This window comes from Mustela erminea, chromosome 21 (assembly GCF_009829155.1).
Source record: "Mustela erminea isolate mMusErm1 chromosome 21, mMusErm1.Pri, whole genome shotgun sequence".
Taxonomy (NCBI): Eukaryota; Metazoa; Chordata; class Mammalia; order Carnivora; family Mustelidae; genus Mustela; species Mustela erminea.
In genome coordinates, this window is record NC_045634.1 from 11,752,299 (window position 1) to 11,771,941 (window position 19,643).

The 19,643-nt window shown below is 39.7% G+C and overlaps 1 protein-coding gene and 1 pseudogene across 2 annotated transcripts in view; both read right to left on the bottom strand.

Moving 5' to 3' along the window:
* The window catches only part of NRG1 (neuregulin 1), a 1,102,231-nt gene that overhangs the window by 740,184 nt on the left and 342,404 nt on the right, over nt 1-19,643 (bottom strand). The gene's annotated exons all lie outside the window — the stretch shown is intronic.
* LOC116582030 lies at nt 3,733-5,602 on the bottom strand (annotated as a pseudogene).

The window sequence follows — 19,643 nt, forward strand, 5'->3', positions numbered from 1 at the left end:
CAGAAAGTCTCATAAGACTCGGATTAGACCATTTCTTAGGCTTTGAACCCCCATCTTTTCACATCCACTAATCTCTGATGCAATGCCAACTTAAAATGTGTCTTCATTTCTTTTCACTAAAATGCAGATAGTTATTTTCTTTAAGTGATTTAATATCCAGCCTCTAGGAATGCCATAAAGAGAGGAAGCCTATTTTTTAGAGAAAGCTATTGCCTAAATTTCGAGAGCACAGTGGTTAAAAATGTAGGCTTGAATCTTGACTCCATTACGGACGAATGCTGTGACCTTAGCCAAGTTACTTCTCAGTAATTCAGTTCCCTTCTAAGTAAAATAGGGATAATAGTATCTACTGCAGGGGGTTGTCTTAAAAATTAAATGAGATAACACCTGTAAAACGTATAGAAGAGAGACACAGTGTATACTAAATTAGCATTTCTTAAATAAATAGATAAATTAAAATGCCCCAGATTCAAACCAGATGACGGGGAAGCTATAAAGAATGAATGAAAAGTTTTAGAATTCTTTAGTTAGATATATGTTTGCCTTAAATTCTCACATCTAGTTTATGTGTCTGGGGAAATCTTGGGAAGCAGGGTTACTCAAACACAACATTTGCTCATCTCACAGTGTGACAAAGCTCTAGAGTTGATGCATAGATGTGTAAGCCAATATTTTCCCCCCAGGCACTTATAATCTAGTTTGGGGCAATGGACAATCATTGAAATTGAAGGCTTATAAACAATTTAAGTATATTTTCCAGAACAACCCACTGACTGAAAGCAACCTATTAACTAGGTGAAGAGAGCAATATCAATAGAAATTATAGAGAGAAAAAGGCATTTCAGACAAGGTTGGTAAATAAGATTTTATTACAAGAGGTGAGAAAAGCATTAGGAGTCGAAATACTTCAAGGTAGACAAGAGAGAAAGCTGTTCTGATGATTAGAATGATGTAAATATGAGTTGAAACAAGAAAGCAAATGGGGTAATGGGAAAAGCAAGGAGTAAAACTAGTTAGAAAAAATGGTTCACAGAACAAATAATGGAGACAGGGTTTGAAAATAGGTTTTAAATGTGCCTTTATTCCTCCACCTTCCATTCACACGTAAGAACCTGAGCTGTCCAGTAGAGAATAAAGCCAAGATTTCTGGTCCATTTGTGCAAACAAGTTCTGGCATGCAGGACAAGGAAAGAACAGAAGGATTCTGAACAACTGCCTTAAACAATAAAAAACTTAACCAGCTTTCAGCAGACATTCTGGCTATGAGACAAGGGTGAATCTGTGGGGATATGACAGAAATCTGAGCAGGTAAAATGGAGACCCTTTGGGGAGACCTTGGAAATGTCATGCTAAGGAGTTCTGATTTTATCACAGAGGCTATCAGAGCCACTGAAAGGTTTTTTGTTTGTTTTAGGGTTTAAGGATAGCAACGATAAGATAATACAAGCCAAGGGACAAGAGGGCACCATTTTTTAAAATAAATTTATTTAATTTTTAAGGCACCTTTTTAAATGGGAGACTTATGGAAAAACTAGTTGTTGCCAATAGTCTAGCATAGAGTTATGTAAGAGGAGTTAGGATTCTCATAAAAATGTATCATGATCCTTAATATCTCTTATATTTAAAATAACTCACATTGGGCGCCTGGGTGGCTCAGTGGGTTAAGCCGCTGCCTTCGGCTCAGGTCATGATCTCAGGGTCCTGGGATCGAGTCCCACATCGGGCTCTCTGCTCGGCAGGGAGCCTGTTTCCCTCTCTCTCTCTCTCTGCCTGCCTCTCCATCTACTTGTGATTTCTCTCTGTCAAATAAATAAATAAAATCTTTAAAAAAATAAAAAAAATAAAAAAAATAAAATAACTCACATACATGGAACATGCAGATTGACTGTCTTTGGTAACATCTGGCAAAGAAGGAGCTATTCATTTCAGCTGACTCATTTTCACAAAATTTGCTTAGTAGTGTCTATATGTGATTACTGTGTATTTTTTTCTTGTAACTGCTTTACTGTGTTTAATTGTGCCAATACACAAAATGAACCAATGGATTAAAATTAATCCACTGGAATACAAAAGTAGTAAAATATGAAACTGGTCTTGTAAATGATACACTATGACATAAATTTGTCAAAGTGCATAGTGAATCTGTGTGCAGAACAAAGTTCTCCACAATGCATCATTTTCATAAGCAACACAAAAGGAAAACTGCAAACAGGAAGTAGAATGATAAAAATCTCAAGATTGGACTTTGGGGACTGGCTGTCCTTCATCCCTGGTTCTCAGTGTGTTGCCTGTTGCAAAACGTTGTCAAGTAGTGGTGTGAAGTCACTGAAGCTTTCTTTTAATTTTCAAGGCAGAGTTCAAGTGTATCAAGTTTTTCTAAGACAAGTGAAAAGCAAAAGTTTTAACATAAGATATTGCTGAGTCTCCACACCAAAAGCAGAGAAGAAACCAAAAAAGAGGGATCATACAAAGTTGCAAATAAATCCAGTGACAATTAGTCACATTACAGAGAAAACCAGAATAAACCAATCACAAAATCATTTATGAAACTGTTACAATACGCATAAGTCAGTGGAATACAATGTGAAAGAACATTTACTATTTATTGTTATGTCTTTATTAGCAGGTTAATTTTCTTCAGAGTTATAAAAAATCAGAGACATTCACAGTACACAGAGATCACATGTGTAAAAGGAAACATGATTGATATTTATCACTAAAAACTATGCCAGGAGGGAGGAGATTTCTTGTTTGTTAGTAATTTTGTAAGCTTTGGTGTAGATAAACAGCACGTTAGGATTGTTATTGACTGAGTACCATCAATACGTGCAACAAGGATATTGTCACCTGAATGACAGAAATTGCACCTCTGGGCAATCCAGCACTGCTTTATTCACAGCTGCCAATGCAAGTGTGCCTCCTGAACTTGACTGAAGTTTGAAGGAAATAAGAAAAGCTACAAGTATGACCAGATCGTGGCCAAGAATTTCCAACATGCTGTACAAGAAAACGGGTTGAGAACAGAAGATTCTGTTTCTTCCTACTCAAGAGCTCTAGCTGTCAAGAATAAAGATCTTCAAATGAAATGATAAGTGAAAAAAAATCCAGTAAAAAAGATTTCTTTAATTTCCAATGCCTTATCTAAGTGGTATATTCTGTATCTGGAGGCTCCTGAATCTATTACTTCAAAGACATCATTTTTAACATTTAGGAAGAGAGAGGAAACGTTCTTAAAAAGAGTGAATTTTGATATAAACAGATTAGTTGACAAGAGTTTTTTCCTTACTACTTAAAAATATTCCAAACTTATTGAAGAAATAAATAAATACTGTTATTGGACATCTTAAACACATGCCACAAATGAATATAATAAAATAATGATCACAAACAAATCCACCGAAAAATTCATTAGAAATCCACTGGTCAGTTATCTTCTTTGTTGATGAATTCAACATTCTGGCCGCTTTTGAGAAGGGCACAGCCTCAACCTAATTAGTTCCTGATAGGGCACTGGGTGTCTACAGTGGAAAGTCTCCATAATTTCTGAATCCTCACATTTCTGAACCCCGCTCTTCACAAGGACTTTTTTTTTTTTTTAAATACTGTTTAACTTGTTTTAAGCTTTCATCACAAATGGTGAAAAATACTAAAGTACAGACAAGGGATAATCATAATGTGGTCAACATTATATGTTATTATAAATTGAAAACATTTCTGGCTTAAAAAATAAGTCTAGTAGTCAATGCAGCTCCACGGGGTCTGTGTCTGGTAGGGTCAGTCTCTGTGTCCTTGATAGTGCTTGTCTTCACCCATTTTTCTAGGTCCTCCACACCCGCCTCTTCTTTGTCCCGTCTGTTCATCGAAGGTTCAGGGGGCTCATCAGGGCCACCTTGTCTTCCTCCACCAAAGCCACCTGGGTCCTTGCCCCGGCCACCATGGAAGCCACCTTGGAACATTCCATGGGGACCACAGTGGTCCACGAGGCTGCCTCTTCTTCCCCACATGCCATCAGGGCTCACTCTGCCAAGATCACTGCCCAAGGGTAGAAAGGGTGGTGGAAGGAAGCCTTCAGGCTTTAGAGCCTTACACTGGTTGCATTCTATTCTCCAGGTGAAGTCCTGATCTCCATACCCTGGACAGGGGAGCTCCAGTCTCCAGCCTGGTGTTGGTTGTATCTTTCTCCAGATGGATTCCCTCAGGAATCCTGGGGCTCTCTTGAGGTGTCACATCCACAGCCTCCCATTGTGACCTTCTGGGCTCCCCAGACCTCCATGAAGTAGTAGTGACATCCCATTACCCTCATGGGGAGTCATACCAGCCCACATGCTCTGTATCAGAGGCTTCTTCCAAGCAAGAAAAACCTGAAGTTTGGATCATTCCCATCCAACCAGTCCAAGATAGACTTGGCAGTTGGTGGGTCTTTGTAGAATGCTGCAGCATAGCTTCTTGGCTTTCCTGTTTCCTTGTTCAAGTAGCTATGGGTCATGGGCTGTCCAAGTCTCTTGTTCACCTGAATAACTCCATACTGCTTAAAGCCAGATTATCTAGAGTCACACTTCCATTTGAGCCTTGCACATAAATTGTACCAGTGTCAGAGTCTTTATCTGGATCTATAGATGGGTCTAGATCAAGATCAGGTCCTTCATCCATGAAGCCATCAGGCCTGTTGAAGCCACCTCACTCTCCACCACCCATTCCACCACATCCTCCTTCCCACCCAGCTCCGCTCATGCCTCCACAATCAACAACCCCTTCCCTGCCCCACTTGTCATGGCCACTCATGCTCCAGTTATCTTTTGGTCCAGAAAATCCTCCAGACTCCGGCCCATAGATACCCATGCTACTAGGGTGCTCCTGTCAGAACGAACTCTGCTGTCTGTAGCCACTGCTCTGGAAGACCAGTTCGCCAGGTATGGGTGATTAGCTGCTGCCCACTGTTGCTTTGTGGACCATAGTTAGTCTGCTATAGCCACTCACCAGCCCATGGGTGTTCTGCTGAGAGTAAATGCTCTGATGATAACTAGTCAGCTGTGTAGAGGAATAGCTAGTAGGAGGATGCGATGGTGGTGCCATGACTGGCTGCACAGGGTAACTCCCTGGTACCTGGGGATAACTGTAGTTACTCTGCCTGTATCCTAGGCTGGACTAGTTGTAACCCCCTAATTAGATTGAGACTGACTCATCTCAGCAGATTTGTTACCATCCTGTGGTGGTGTAGGTGTAGTAGCTGCCAGCTGCTGTCCATAGGGTATGCGTTGTATAGGAGGCCTGGGTGGTAGGGAGCACAGCAGTGGTGGTATCTTGAGCATGAGTGTCATACACCTGGATAAGCTGACTATATGCCTGGAGGGTAGTTGGACCAGTAGGAGGTTGCCTGTAAGAAGTTGTACAGGTGGTCTGCCCATAGATCACAGTGGTCTGAACCTGGGGATAGCTGACATCAGTGGACTGTCCATAGGTTCTATAACTTTTCTGCCCACATGCCTGGGGGGGTCTGTGCATATCCTGGAGTGGGTTGGATGGAGGAAGCACTATAGCTATGCTTGGCTGCAGCTTGGCTGTAGGGTCTGGAATCCTTGGTACCATTTTCTCTCCTTCCTTTTCATTCTCACAATGACTTTTAAGTTAGGTCTTTCTGATTTGATAGAAATTAAGAATAAATGAAGAAATAGACTCTATATGGACTCTACCATCCAAACTCCATGAGATCTGGTTATCTACATTCTCATGTAAAAATTCTCTCTTCCTCTCCTGATATAATTTTTTCATCATTATCATTGCTATCATTATTATAATGAACTAATTATTCATAATTGCTACTACTACTTTTATTTACTATTATTTTAAAAATTATGACAATATTTAAAAAATTTTTTTTCTTTTTTTTTTAAATTTTTTATTTTTTATAAACATATATTTTTATCCCCAGGGGTACAGGTCTGTGAATCGCCAGGTTTACACACTTCACAGCACTCACCAAAGCACATACCCTCCCCAATGTCCATAACCCCACCCCCTTCTCCCAACCCCCCTCCCCCCAGCAACCCTCAGTTTGTTTTGTGAGATTAAGAGTCACTTATGGTTTGTCTCCCTCCCAATCCCATCTTGTTTCATTGATTCTTTTCCTACCCCCTTAACCCCCCATGTTGCATCTCCACTTCCTCATATCAGGGAGATCATATGATAGTTGTCTTTCTCTGCTTGACTTATTTCGCTAAACATGATACAGTCTAGTTCCATCCATGTTGTCGCAAATGGCAAGATTTCATTTCTTTTGATGGCTGCATAGTATTCCATTGTGTATATATACCACATCTTCTTGATCCATTCATCTGTTGATGGACATCTAGGTTCTTTCCATAGTTTGGCTATTGTGGACGTTGCTGCTATAAACATTCGGGTGCACGTGCCCCTTTGGATCACTACGTTTGTGTCTTTAGGGTAAATACCCAGTAGTGCAATTGCTGGGTCATAGGGCAGTTCTATTTTCAACATTTTGAGGAACCTCCATGCTGTTTTCCAGAGTGAACAATATTTTAAAATTTTAACCTATAATTCGTCTGTACTTCTGGTACCTATTAAATGGTTTTGCCAAAGAAAGAGGAACTTTGATGCATAGGATGGACTGGAGGAAGAAAAATGGTAGGCAGGGAGATGAAAAAGAAGTCCAGTGGATTCGTAGCGGTCTGAGATGGTGACACTAGAAACGAAGCTAAAAAGATAGTTGCAAAACATACTAGAAAGACAGAGTTTCTTGATGTTTTGACAGAATAAATAACATGAGAGGAGTCTTTAAGGAAGAAGAGTCATTAAGGAAGAATTTGAAGTTCCAAGATGGGGGCGGATAGTTATATCAACAAAAACAAGAGAGTAAACAGGAGATGCTGGTTTATCCTAGAAATTGAAGATTTCGGTATAAACATATTGCATTTGAAGTTAACATACTAATGGCCAAGTAAAGAAGAATATTTTGAATAAAATTAAAGTACCGCTTGTACACAGATGCTTCTAAAATGTTAGAGGATTGCTGGTTTCTGAATGACAGTAAGCAAATTACATTCATTTGCCTAACAAATTGACTTCATAAACAGACAAAGATAAATAACAGCTCACGTTCTGAATTAGCATGGTCAGGATTAATATGAACTCTATATGGGAATAATTATTACTACTAAATACGGTAGCATAGAAATGCAAACATTTAGTCTTCATAAATAATGATACTTGTCCCTATTTTGAATTGCCAAGAGACATAAATCTTTATAGTTTTCAGGATTTCATTTGTAGGTTTCACTGATGTTTTTCAGTATTTTTTCTGTAGCAGCAGATACGAAATTTTCCCCAAGAGTTGGCAGCAGTGCAAACACAGCTCTGTAATCACTATGAATCGTTATCTGTTTCCCTTCACTTGAGCATTCGCCTTTCTTAGATAATTAACACACAAACCCGCAGGCAAACACACACACACACCCATGCCAGATCCTCGCTCACTGATCTCCCATTTCCCAAAAAGTAAAAACAGTTGAGATGGAGTAATGATTAGTAATTTTTGTCTTTATAGTAAAATTAAAGTTGGAAAACAAATGTTGCTTCTGGTTACATTGGAGCATTTTTCAATACTTTGATATTTCTTTCTAAATAAACTAATTGCATCTCCCACTAACACCCACATATGTCATGTCAAAAGAGGATAATGCTATTGAGTGTCTTGTTCTTGGGGCCTCTAAGTCATTGGACTCTTGTCAGAGCACATGGTTACTGCATGGAATTAGTTCATTCAGATACCTGGCTAATATATAATAGTTCAGAAACCTAGAAAGATGAAGGGAGACTCAGGGTTAAGGGTAGAGAGTGGGGGGCTAAGGAAGTATTCAGGCATTGACTGTGTAATGTTAACATCAACCAAACAGTTGATTTCATTACCAGGGAAGTGACCTCAGAACTCCTAATCTTTTACCAAACAGTAGTAATTATCCAGAGAATGGGCAGACATCGATCAGGACACATTCCTCAGTTAATGCTGACATGCTCCTCTAATGAGTGTAATGAAGTCACATGTGAGAAATTCAGAGAAACTGCACACACGGTGTGTCACCTGAGGGTCATTTAATCCCCAGCTCTGTCAGAGAGTCAATAGGGAAGCTCTCAAGGGTCACTTAGTCTTTTTGAGGTTGCTCTCCTTTCTCTCTCTCTCTCTCTCTTTCTTTTTTTTTTTTTAAAAGATTTTATTTACTTGACAGAGAGAGACACAACGAGAAAGGGAACGCAGGTACAGGGAGTAGGAGAGGGAGAAGCCAGGCTTCCCGCCGAGCACGGAGCCCAAAGTGGGGCTTGAACTCAGGACCCTGGGATCATGACTTGAGCCGAAAGCAGACATTTAACGACTGAGCCACCCCAGGCACCCCGTGCTGGCTCTCCTTTCTTGAAATACTGACATGATAACATCTGTCATCCAGGAATCTATTGCAAAGGAGACTTCATGCAAAACAAGTGTTAAACAAATATAAGAGCTATAGAATGGTTATATTTAAACGTGAATGAGTATTTATATTGTGGCACATGGTCTCATGAGAGACTTTTTCTCATTCAGCATGAATTTAGGCCACTTTATCTGGACAGTCCACCTACACTTAGAAAGAGTTAACTAAAGAGATGCAGAGAAATTGACACTCACTGAAAGCTGGGTTATCTGATTACCCAAGAAACAAGCCACAGATCAGCCATAATTACCCTAGAGGTATTTTCTGTCGGGACTGGGAATTATAGTTTCACTTTCTGTCTTCTTCTTCTTCTTCTTTTTTTTTTTTTTCCAAACTGTCTCTTTCCCTAAAAAGCCAACCTGTTCTGCCTTCCCACTGTTGCTCATAGTATTTGTGTGGGAACAGCAAGCACTGAAAATCCCAGCTCTTGGAGGTATATTTGCACTAGCATCAAGTACCTGCTGTAAACATTTAATATTCAGCTTTGGAAAATGAGGCTGTCCTTTAAAAACTGACCCAGCAGAATACACCCCTGCCCCAGCTTAGTCCCCATATCCTGATTCTCTTTCGATCCTGAGCTGTGGGGTACTGCACAGCCAGGGGGCTCAACCCTGACTTTGGAGACACAGAGATCTGAGCTTCGTTCCTGCTCTGCTTCTTACAGTTCTGTGACATGGTGGGAACTCTCTCAACTCTCTGAACCTCTTTTCTGAAGTGAGGATAATAACATGACCAGCAAGGTGACTATAGCAGAAAAATGCCTGTATGGTGTGCAGAGGAAAAAAAAATACTATTATAATTATATGCATAAGGATACGGAGCATGTTAAGGAAAAGATGATATACACAATAAAGGCCTGAAACCTAGTACTGTTTCTGAACTGTCACAGAAAATCCAGCACCAAAAGCAATTTTCTATTCAACTGTCGGGTGCCCCGTAATGTGAAAGCACATCGCATAATGACAGAGCTGAAGAGCCCTTGTTGTGGGGTGTCTCCAGGGGTCTGGAGCAAAGCTCTTCTGGTGGAATTACATCTTCAAGGACTCTCTCTGGAGTCTTCAGAATGCATACAAAAGATGCAATCAGCTTCATAATAACCAAAGAATTAGCTAGCTTGAAGGAACAATTGTTCATTCCTCGCTATTTTGTCAGTGAAGGTCAAAAGGTCCGCCCTGAATTATCTGGAGGGACTAGCACACGGGATATTCGGTGGCACATGCCCCACTTGGATGTGGGAGGCCCAAGCAACCATACTTTCTCTCCCTTTATTCAGTACCTAGCTTAATGTTGGCGTGCCTCTGAATTATCTGTTGACTGAAAGGGCCAGTACTCAGCGTACTTTGGGGACAAAAGACATTCACCAAGTGCACAAAAATCTGGCAGAGGAGAACTCTTGACAAAGAGATCCATATATGCCCCATTAGAAATGTGACGTAAAAGTGTGCTTTTTTTTTTTCCCCCTAAAAACATGAAGGTTCTCCTATTTTGCCACGAGTTTTATCATCTTGGGAAACAGCTTTCTAACACTCCATACAAATAATTCCAGCACTGCTCAAGGAGCTCCAATTTGAAAGCTGAGCCTTTCCAGATGTGCTTTAGAGCCTGGGGAGGATCTCCAAGCCCAGCCTACCCATGGCTTTCTCCAAGAAAAGAGCTCTATTAAGATGGGGAGAGAATTCCTCTCCTAAGATATCTTACATAGCTCTTCAATACAAATTTCTCTCTTTTATTGATGCCCCTTCAAACTCTGGGAGTCTTAATGAGTCTCCACTGGTTGATAAATTTGGCTCAATAAAAACAGTTTGGTCTATCCACACAGCCCCTGAACCATTAACAGGAACTTTGCTGAATTCTTGCTCATCTCCATTTCCTCCCTATCTCAGTCCTGAACATTTATCTTACGTTGTAGCATATTCTCACATTAAGTTGTAAGTATTGTCAGACTAGCCTCTTCTACTAATTTATGGGACTCAATGTAGTATGATTGAAAGAGCACTGGACTTGGGAGGTACAAGAGCTAGTTTCCGATCTAAAAATGTGTATATTATGATCTCACCTTTTAAAACAATGAACAAAAAGCCTATATATCTATAGTGTGTATGTATGTATGTATGAATGCATATGTATACATATACATGCCTGTATGTATGTATATATATATAGAAATGAGTGTTTATTACATATATATGTATATACGTATGAATTTGTATGCCTCTTTAAGTACACGAATTTTGGGAAAAAATCCCAGATATTTTCTAGGCTATTGACATACTTTTTCTGGGTGTATGTTTATGAGGTGAGGCTCATATTGATGTAGGGAATGAGAAGAAGAAAAGTGCAAACTAAATCAAAAATGGAAGAAAAAAACCCAGAAATTCTGCTAAATCTCTCTCCACCAATTTGTATATGAGAGAAAATCACATTTGCTCATCCCTATAAAATTATCTACTATGTATGGGCACATGTAAACAGACATTTTTAAAACAGCTTCATTCATCACCCTTTCCCAGTTAGGGGACTCAGTCATTCTCAGTGCTGGTCGTTCAGGCTCTGAGGCACGGTGTGAGCTATATGGGCTGCATGGACTTCCAGGACCCGTCCAATAGCCCTGGGATGCAATGTTGAGTACATGCTATCAAGATAAATAATTTATTCTGGTGCTGTCCTTCATTACACCAGCTATGACAGGCTCTAGGAGTAACAAAAGTCAGTAAGAGAACTGATCCAGGACTCGGGAGGTTGTAAAGAGAAGGAGTTGAAAACTCAAGGGAGCTGATGAAGGAGAAATTCAAATGAGTGACCACAAGGTCCTGAAGATAAAGCCTAAAGGAGCTTGAAAAGACTCAAGACCGGGAGTACAAAAGGGGTCAAAGAGCAGGTAGGCTCGAGAGGAAAGATGAGAGGTTCTTGTTGAGAGAGCATAAGAGATGCAGCTGAGAAAATAGATTGTTGTGGACATACGGTGACAAAGGTTCCTAGAAGAGCCAGGATCCAGGAGCTGTAAAGTTAGGTTGTGTAATGGGTCATTCCAAGGAAATGAGGAAACACAAAAGTAGCTCCAAGTAAGACCATGGACCTATTGCCTAATTCACTCATGACCATCCAAGAAGGACATTTCCAGGGCCATAAATGTGAGTTATGAGGAGGGATAAATTATATGTAGCCCAGTGGCAAGATCTACCAAAGAGAACAATTTGGGAAGAACATGACCATACTTCAGATACTTTGGCAAATATCTGAAAATTCTAATGGGCAAGGAGGAGGCAGCCAGGCTAATCACCCCCTATGGACCACTCCTATCCTCTAGTCACAAATGTGTATGTGTGCTAGGGATAAGGAACTTGGGCTACAGGGAACCAGAGCCCTTAAAGAGGACCTACGTTTCCAATATAGGGAGAAATGTTGAGAATGTGGACGATTTGTCAATAACCCAACAGGCACGGGGCTAGGTCAGCTGTGGAGAGTGAGAGTGGGGATGGCAGAACTAAAGGAGATGAAATTTGAAGTTTGCTAACCAAAAGGAGCTTACACTTTGGACAAGGCCAAGGGAGTTTAGAGATAAGGAAAAAATACATAAATGATTAGCCTAAAGATTTCCTAAACTGTCATCAAATCGTTTTGATATTAACATTAGATTAAGGCTCAAGAGGACGTTATGGCCTGGGATGATCCCTAAGGCTTGAAGTTGGTCCACATCTATGTTCCTAGCATTTGAGAAGAATCATGGGTGGAACTACTGGACCCAGCATTGACATGGAGTGGCCCGGCAGGACAGAAGATCAACGGATCAAGAGCCCTCAAAGCGAAAGACGTAACAAGTCAGGTGAGTGGTCTGAAGCAAAGCAAAGAAATTGATAGCTGAACTGCTGCTAGAAGGTCACGTGACATGTTCAGGCCTGAACCTACCATCTATTATAGAAACTGACAACTTTACTTAAGCACAAAACTCCTTCTCCCACTTGCCCTTAATTTTGATATGACAGCCAGGTAAATTAACGTTATTTTTTTTGCTACTGTTATTGTTTTACTATTTATTTATTAATTTATTTTTATTTAAATTCAATTAATTAATAATTAATATATAGCATATTATTAGTTTCAGAGGTAGAGGTCAGTGATTCATCAGTCTTATATAACACCCAGTGCTCATTATATTAAGTGTTCTCCTTAATGTCCATCCCCCCCCACCTCTGCTCCAGCAACTCTCAGTTTGTTTCCTATGATTAAGAGTTTCTTATGGTTCATCTCCCTCTCTGATTTTGTCTTAATTCTTCCCTCTCTTTCTCTATGATCCTCTGTTTTGGTTTTTAAGTAGATCAACATTATTAGGAAGAAGGACAGAGTAGCCATGTGAGTTGAGGAGAAGGAAGACCTGGAAACATTTAAGTAAGTAACTGGCATTTGGGAAACCAGTGCTACCATGAGCCCTTCTTCACTGTATCCTGAAAATGATCACTAGCTATATCGGAATTTACTGAGAAGTTCATGTTTTTAGAACCATTGTGGAGGATGAATGAATTCTTTTACTAGCAAATAGGTCAGGCCGTCCTTTCTTTTTTTGCAGCCAGGCCAGCAATATAATGAAAGCGTAAAGATAGGCTTGACAACCACTCATAGTATGCCATTATTGGCCCCCAAACGAAACTGCAGTATATCCCTTTGTCAATTATTTTATGCATGCTTCATTATGTATTTGTCATGTATTTGTATTTCTTTGTCAGTCACTTTATGTCTGCTTAATTCGGGTAAACAAATCAGTGCATCAGAGACTTACTCAATATAGACAATATCAATTTGCCTACCCATGCCTCAGTTTTACAATAAAATATGAATAACGCCAGGAGTGTTTTGCCTGACTGAGCCTTGTCAAACACACTATTACCACTTCCCTGCCTTGGAGACACACATGTACACACACGTGCACACACACCTTAAAAACTGTCAAAAATAAGAAAGACATCCCAATTCTCAAGAGGGTGTTTTCAACAGCCTTACTGACTTTCTCTGAGATGTGGATCTTAGGATAGAAAAAGGAAGACTAGGTTTTCCTCTTTGTAATGGGGTGAGCAAAGGAGAGAGAAAGAGGAAAAAATCAGAATGGATTCATGGGTACATGAAGACATGCACATGTAGTGGTTAGGTATTTGTGTGTCTTGTAATGAACTTCCATGCCTCCGGTCTAGGGCCAATGATAGCACAGGAGAGGAAAGGCCATTGTTGAGCAAAAGTGCTCAGGTGGCATGTACATCAGGTGGAGCCCTTTTGGGATGACTGGCATCAAACATTCCAGGTCTGGCTGAGGCTCAGTCAGTTAACTTCTCCCTCAAAGTAACTTGACATGGTTATAAAACGTCTTATTTCAATAAAAAGCTCTGAATTCCTCTGAAAGGTGAAACAACATGAATAGAAAGGCTTTTAATGCTTTAAAAATGAACCCGATATATCATATTGGCATCAAATACTTAGAATTTAATGTCTCCTGAGGTTATCCTACAACATAAGAAATATCACAAGTTTAAGAAGAAACTCAACGGGGCACCTGGGTGGCTAAGTGGGTTAAAGCCTCTGCCTTCGGCTCGGGTCATGATCTCCGGGTCCCGGGATCAAGCCCCACATTGGGCTCTCTGCTCAGCAGGGAGCCTGCTTCCTCCTCTCTTTCTCTGCCTGCCTCTCTGCCTACTTGTGATCTCTGTCTCTCAAATAAATAAATAAAATCTTAAAAAAAAAAAAAAGAAGAAGAAGAAACTCAACAGTACTTTCATGTGTTCTAGAAAGTTCAAGTTCACAGAAAACAAACTAAAAGTAAACAGGTGGAAGGTGTGCCACATGGGGTAAACAGACAAGGTGGGGAATCCTTCCTACACAGGAATTACAAAGGGCTACAACAGTCTTCCTGGTGGTAGCTAGGGAGAGCTCTAACATGGCTGACAAAGGGAGAGTGAGGAGAGAAGGCTCAAAAGTGAAGGCTTCACTCTTCAATGGGAGAGTGAAGGAGGAATGGAGGTGCTGTGAGCACACGTGACTACTCTAATATAGTGATGGCAAAAATACTAGTTACAGCACAGGCCTATCGTGGGTAACGCCTTTTCTCCAGTTGGCAGAAAAGCCTCTCTCATGGTGTCAATCACCACCTTTTTGCTGCTGGATGCAGAAGAGGCATATCTCTCAGATGAAAACCCAGTGCCCAATTTCCCAATTTGATGCTGCTACATAGATAGGAAAAAAAAATGATAATTCCTTCCAGGTTTAGCAAACACTGGAAATCACTTCTGCTGGTACCGCAGAATGGTATCTGCAACTTCAGAGACAGGATCCATATTAAATGAGGGCGGAAAGTCAGGCAAATCCTTGCTGACCACCTACCACATTTCACGTCCTATTCTAGATGCCAAGGAACAAGTCAGGGTTTCTGCTCTTGTGGAGTTTACATTCGAATGATAATTATGTAATAAAGCAAACTAAAATAAAGTGATATGTAATTTGTATTGGCTCTTCAGGAAAAAAGTGAAGAGGGGTTAAGATGACGCCAATTTGTCAACACTCCCTTTTCTTCACTTGAGCAGACATTTGCCAAATCAATTATGGTGTTCTCAGCTGCTGAACCCTTCTCAACCAGCACTCCCGACAGCCAAGAATAATCTATCAGTGTCAGCTCATGGAAACCTAAACCAGAGTTATCTTATACTTGTCATACATACCTAGTTTCTCCTCTTATTTTATTTCCTTTTTATTTCTTTTATTAATATTTGTGGAAAAAAACTGAAAATCCTTAGGAGTACCAGAGGAAACCAACAAAAGGGAGGGATGGCCTCCTCTGGCCAGTGTTTCAAAAGGGATTTTGAAGAACGCAGGGATTAAATCCAGTCTTGTTCTCAGCACTGGAAAGAATTTAAATTGAAAGCTATGTCTCTAGATGGTGGCCCCAAGGCCTGCTGTACAAGCACTTTCCTTCTTCTCCAACATTTTCCTCACAGTGATTTTTCTGGGAGGGTCTGAGGCTTTATTTTAACAAACACGACAGTGTCTTAAAGATGGTACTCCAGTGCTTTTGGTATTGTCTTCAATCAAATAAGCAGGCGGCCACTTACATTTTTGGTTTTCTCTTTGGCTCTGGTCTTGCTAAGGGTGATGAGTGGCTGTTCTGCCTACTCTGCTTGGCTTGGGTAGAATCTTGCCTTATGAGTGGTCCTTCTCTGTGACTGCCCCTTTGCACCACTACAAAGAACGTCTGGGTGGTTCCCTGTTCCTTGGTTTTTGTGGAATTGTGGATGTCTGATTGCATGCTAAGCCTTTAAGCAAGTGCCTTGCTTGGATCTACAGAAACTACTTATCAAGGCCTCTCTGCTTGTTACTTCATTCTGACCCACTGCCTTACTTACAGGCTTGACTGCTTAGACTGCTTTTGCTACCACTCTCTGAGGCTACCCAGGTCTAAGGACTCTTTACTATCCAAAGCCTAGTGCTAATGTACCCAGATTTCTCCTTTTCTTTTGAGTTACTTTCCATGCCTCCAAAGGGGGGAAAAAAGAGAAGGAAAAGAAGAAAAAACTTCATGCAACTGAGATCCTGGAGCTATCTGCCTGCTAGTCAGAGCATTTCCATTTCTATAAGCCTTTTAACTGTTGGGACTGCCCTTGTGTAAAGTACTGAGGATCATACACAGCCGGTTTTCTAACACACTCCTGGGGCTCCCCTCTAATCCAATCAGATAGCACATAATCACTAAATACAAGTTAATTTCAATATTACCCAAAACAAAACATAATTAGAAGGGCAATGTGCTGTGAAAATTATCATAAAAAGCATTCAAAAGCCAAGTAGAAATGCATTTGAATTATCTATGGTTTAGGATTATTTGTGCCACTGTTCCTCTCCATTAGGGCAGAACCAGAGTTGACTTTAGCTATGATTTCATGGTCTATAAAAAACAACCATTGAGAATTGGGTATGGATTGTGACTGTGTTCAAATATTTCATGAATCTTCTTCAATATCAACATTTACTCAACCCCCTTCTACTAATGATAGCCCATCTATGTTACTTCAGTGTAATATGCATAGGCTATTCTCACTAGATCAAGAATGTGCCAGATATATTCAATAGGAAAATGCAGTTCAGAATTGGTTTCTAAGATTGAAATGTATTAAGCAACTCCCTTAAGAAGCACTGTGCAATGAATTGTAGTGGGGAAACTATAATAACAGATAATGGGGAAAATATCTCAAACGCATACAAGCACAAGTTCAAATAATGGGACAAAGCTATAGACTAGCCTAGGATGCTGGGTATCTCTTAAGTTGGGGCAATTAAAGGTCTTCAGGTGCCTTGAAGTAGAAATTCTTGTGTATTTTTTTTTTTTTACATAGTTTTAAGGACAGTGGGAAATAGGTCTCTAATCTTAATGCCTTTGCTAGATTACTAAAGCAGGTCTAGGAAAGATGATTAGGTTCACTGAATCTTTGTGGGTTAGGTCTCTAAATTCCTATGCAGTTAAGATGTAGGAAAGCTGCAGAAAACACGGGATTCAGGCTAAGTCACAAAAAGGAAAGACTCTCTCTCTCCTATTGCGATTTTTTAAGTGAAATATGAACATGATTTTAAAAAGGCATAAAAGCAGAAAAAAGAATAGAGTAAAAAGTAAATCTCCCTTCCATTTCTGAATAGACAGATAGGGTATAGACAATATCTTCCTTAAAACCCACTGAGGTTGATTTTTCTTGCAATAAGTATCATTTACCGAAAAAGTTTTGAGAATGATAGCTGCCTGAAAATGTGGAGTTCTGTTTCATTTATTTGTTCACGTACATTTATTAAGTGCCTGCTATCTGCTAGGCCTGATTTTTCTTGATATTTGTATTTTTCTACTTCTTCTCCTTCTCTTTCTTGTAATCGTCAATTGCCTCTCCTGAGTATCTAGCAGTTCACCATCCTTTAGAACCAGTTTTGTTTGTGGCCAGGAAAGATGGTAACAAGCTCTTGGCCAAAAGCTCATCCCAGATTACTCCACCACTAGACCCAGTCTGATCCTGCACTTTGACCTTAATGATGGAACTTTGTCTTGTGCATTTTTTGTATCAGCTGTGGGCCCTTTATTCAAATGTGTTGAAGTCAAAGCTTTCATAACCTAGCTGCCAGAGTATCACACAAATCCCTAAGAACTCTGAGGTCAGATTGCTTGGGTAGGAATACTGATTCTCTTACTTATTATCTGTCTGACTCTAGGTGAGTAACAACTTCCATGTGGCTTGGTTTCTTCATCTGTTGAATGAAAAGACCATTAGTATGCCTTTCATAGTTAGGAGAATAAAATAATTTCTAAAGTTCTTAGCACTATGTCGGATATTATAAATCTTATCCTGATTAGTACTGAAGTCCAGCATTGCCCTTGAAAATCACTCAGCTAAGACTAGAGTCTGTCCATGGGATCTTAGTCCTATTCTAGAGTCCTTTCTCTTTATAATAAACCTGCCTGTCTCTCCAAATATGTCTACTTCATTTCTGCCTATCAGGGCACCTTCTTGTATCTTTCCAGACTTCCATGTTGTGGAACCCTTACCGCCATCTGTTGTCCATTTTCCCAGACAATGTGTGCCACATTCTACCCTACTGATTAGACTTCTCTGCCTTTCAGCTGATTTTTTTCTGTGCTTCACCATGATGAACTTCAGTCTGATGGCATGTGGGTTTTGAAGCCAGACAGCCCCCAGTCTGATAGATCCAACTGTCCATGCCAGAAGTCTGGGGCTCCATATGGCATCTACTGCTCACTTGTCAGGTAACCTCACAACCCAGCCAATGGTATGTTTAGAAAAGAGAATATGTAAGTTTTAAAAATCTCAGTTTCCTCTAATACATCTACCCATTACCAGTAGTATCAAACTTATCTTTGCTTATCATTCTAAACTGAATTCCCCCAGACAAATCACCTATTAAAAGGGCATAACTGACTTTGAGATAGGTTACAGAAATAACATCTACCACCAAGTCTTCTCAACTATGACCTTCTCCAGCTTTGATAGTGGCCCATGGTTTGCTAAGCTATAAGTGGGAGAACCCTGATAGTGAAAAGCACAAACTGCTCCATTTTATTGTGCTTGATGGCTAGAAAGTGAAATTATAAAGTGTATGATTGTTCTACCAAGGTGAAAGGAGACAAGTATAACACCTTTGAGGTTGAAGTGAGAGGTTTCTTTAGCAAAGAGAAAAGAAGTGATACACAATTGTCTATCATAAGTAAGCACTGGCTCACCTTGTGTTGATTTTTGAAAACCACCAATATGTGTGAGAATATTGAGGTGTTTTGCATACAACAAGTTCATTTACGTTAATGGTATAATATTAATTATACAATAATTATTGGTTTCACTGGCTCACAAATTGTTAGTATCTTATTTGTGCCCAGAGGTACTAACTACAACCATTCTAACACAAAACAAAATTAAAAATTCAGATATTCAAGCTACTAAAATTTTTAAAAAAATTGTAAATAAAAGCACAACATATTCACTGAAAATAGTAGAAAAAAGTAATTTAGCTAATGCATTTTGTTGATTGGAACATGAAGATAAAGAACTCAAGGATTCATGTCCGTGTTTTCTAACGAACCTACTGGTTCTTTGACACAGCCTGTACTAGTTAGAACCTATGATCTATGTCATCATTGGTCATTACAGGAATTTTCAGGGATGATAGATAATTGCAACCAATACCAAAAAAATAAATCTCAGAATTTGTCTTTACGTAGAAAAAAAGAAAACATATTCAATTAGAGATCTGGAACATCCCTCCAAGTCAAATAATAACAGATGCTGGGAATATAAGAACAAGAAATAACTTCTTAGTTCTTTCTTATATTCTTCAGGCTCTACATGATATGTTATATCCATTTATACTTTTGTCTCTTTTCTCCTTTAAATATAAATGAACCTTTCCAAAGGTATATTGATTCTCTTAGAAAAGGTTTTAATACACTAGGCTTAGTATGTCACCTCTTTTCATATAGATACAGCTTCCAAGCTTCAGGGAGAAAATAGATCTAAAAAGATGGCTCCTTTCCCAAAGTGCTTGAATGTAAGAGAAATGGCAGGCAACGCCAAGCTTACACCCAGCAGGCCTGGGAAGAAACAGGACTTAAATGAATTAGATATTGATTGCTGGGGTATT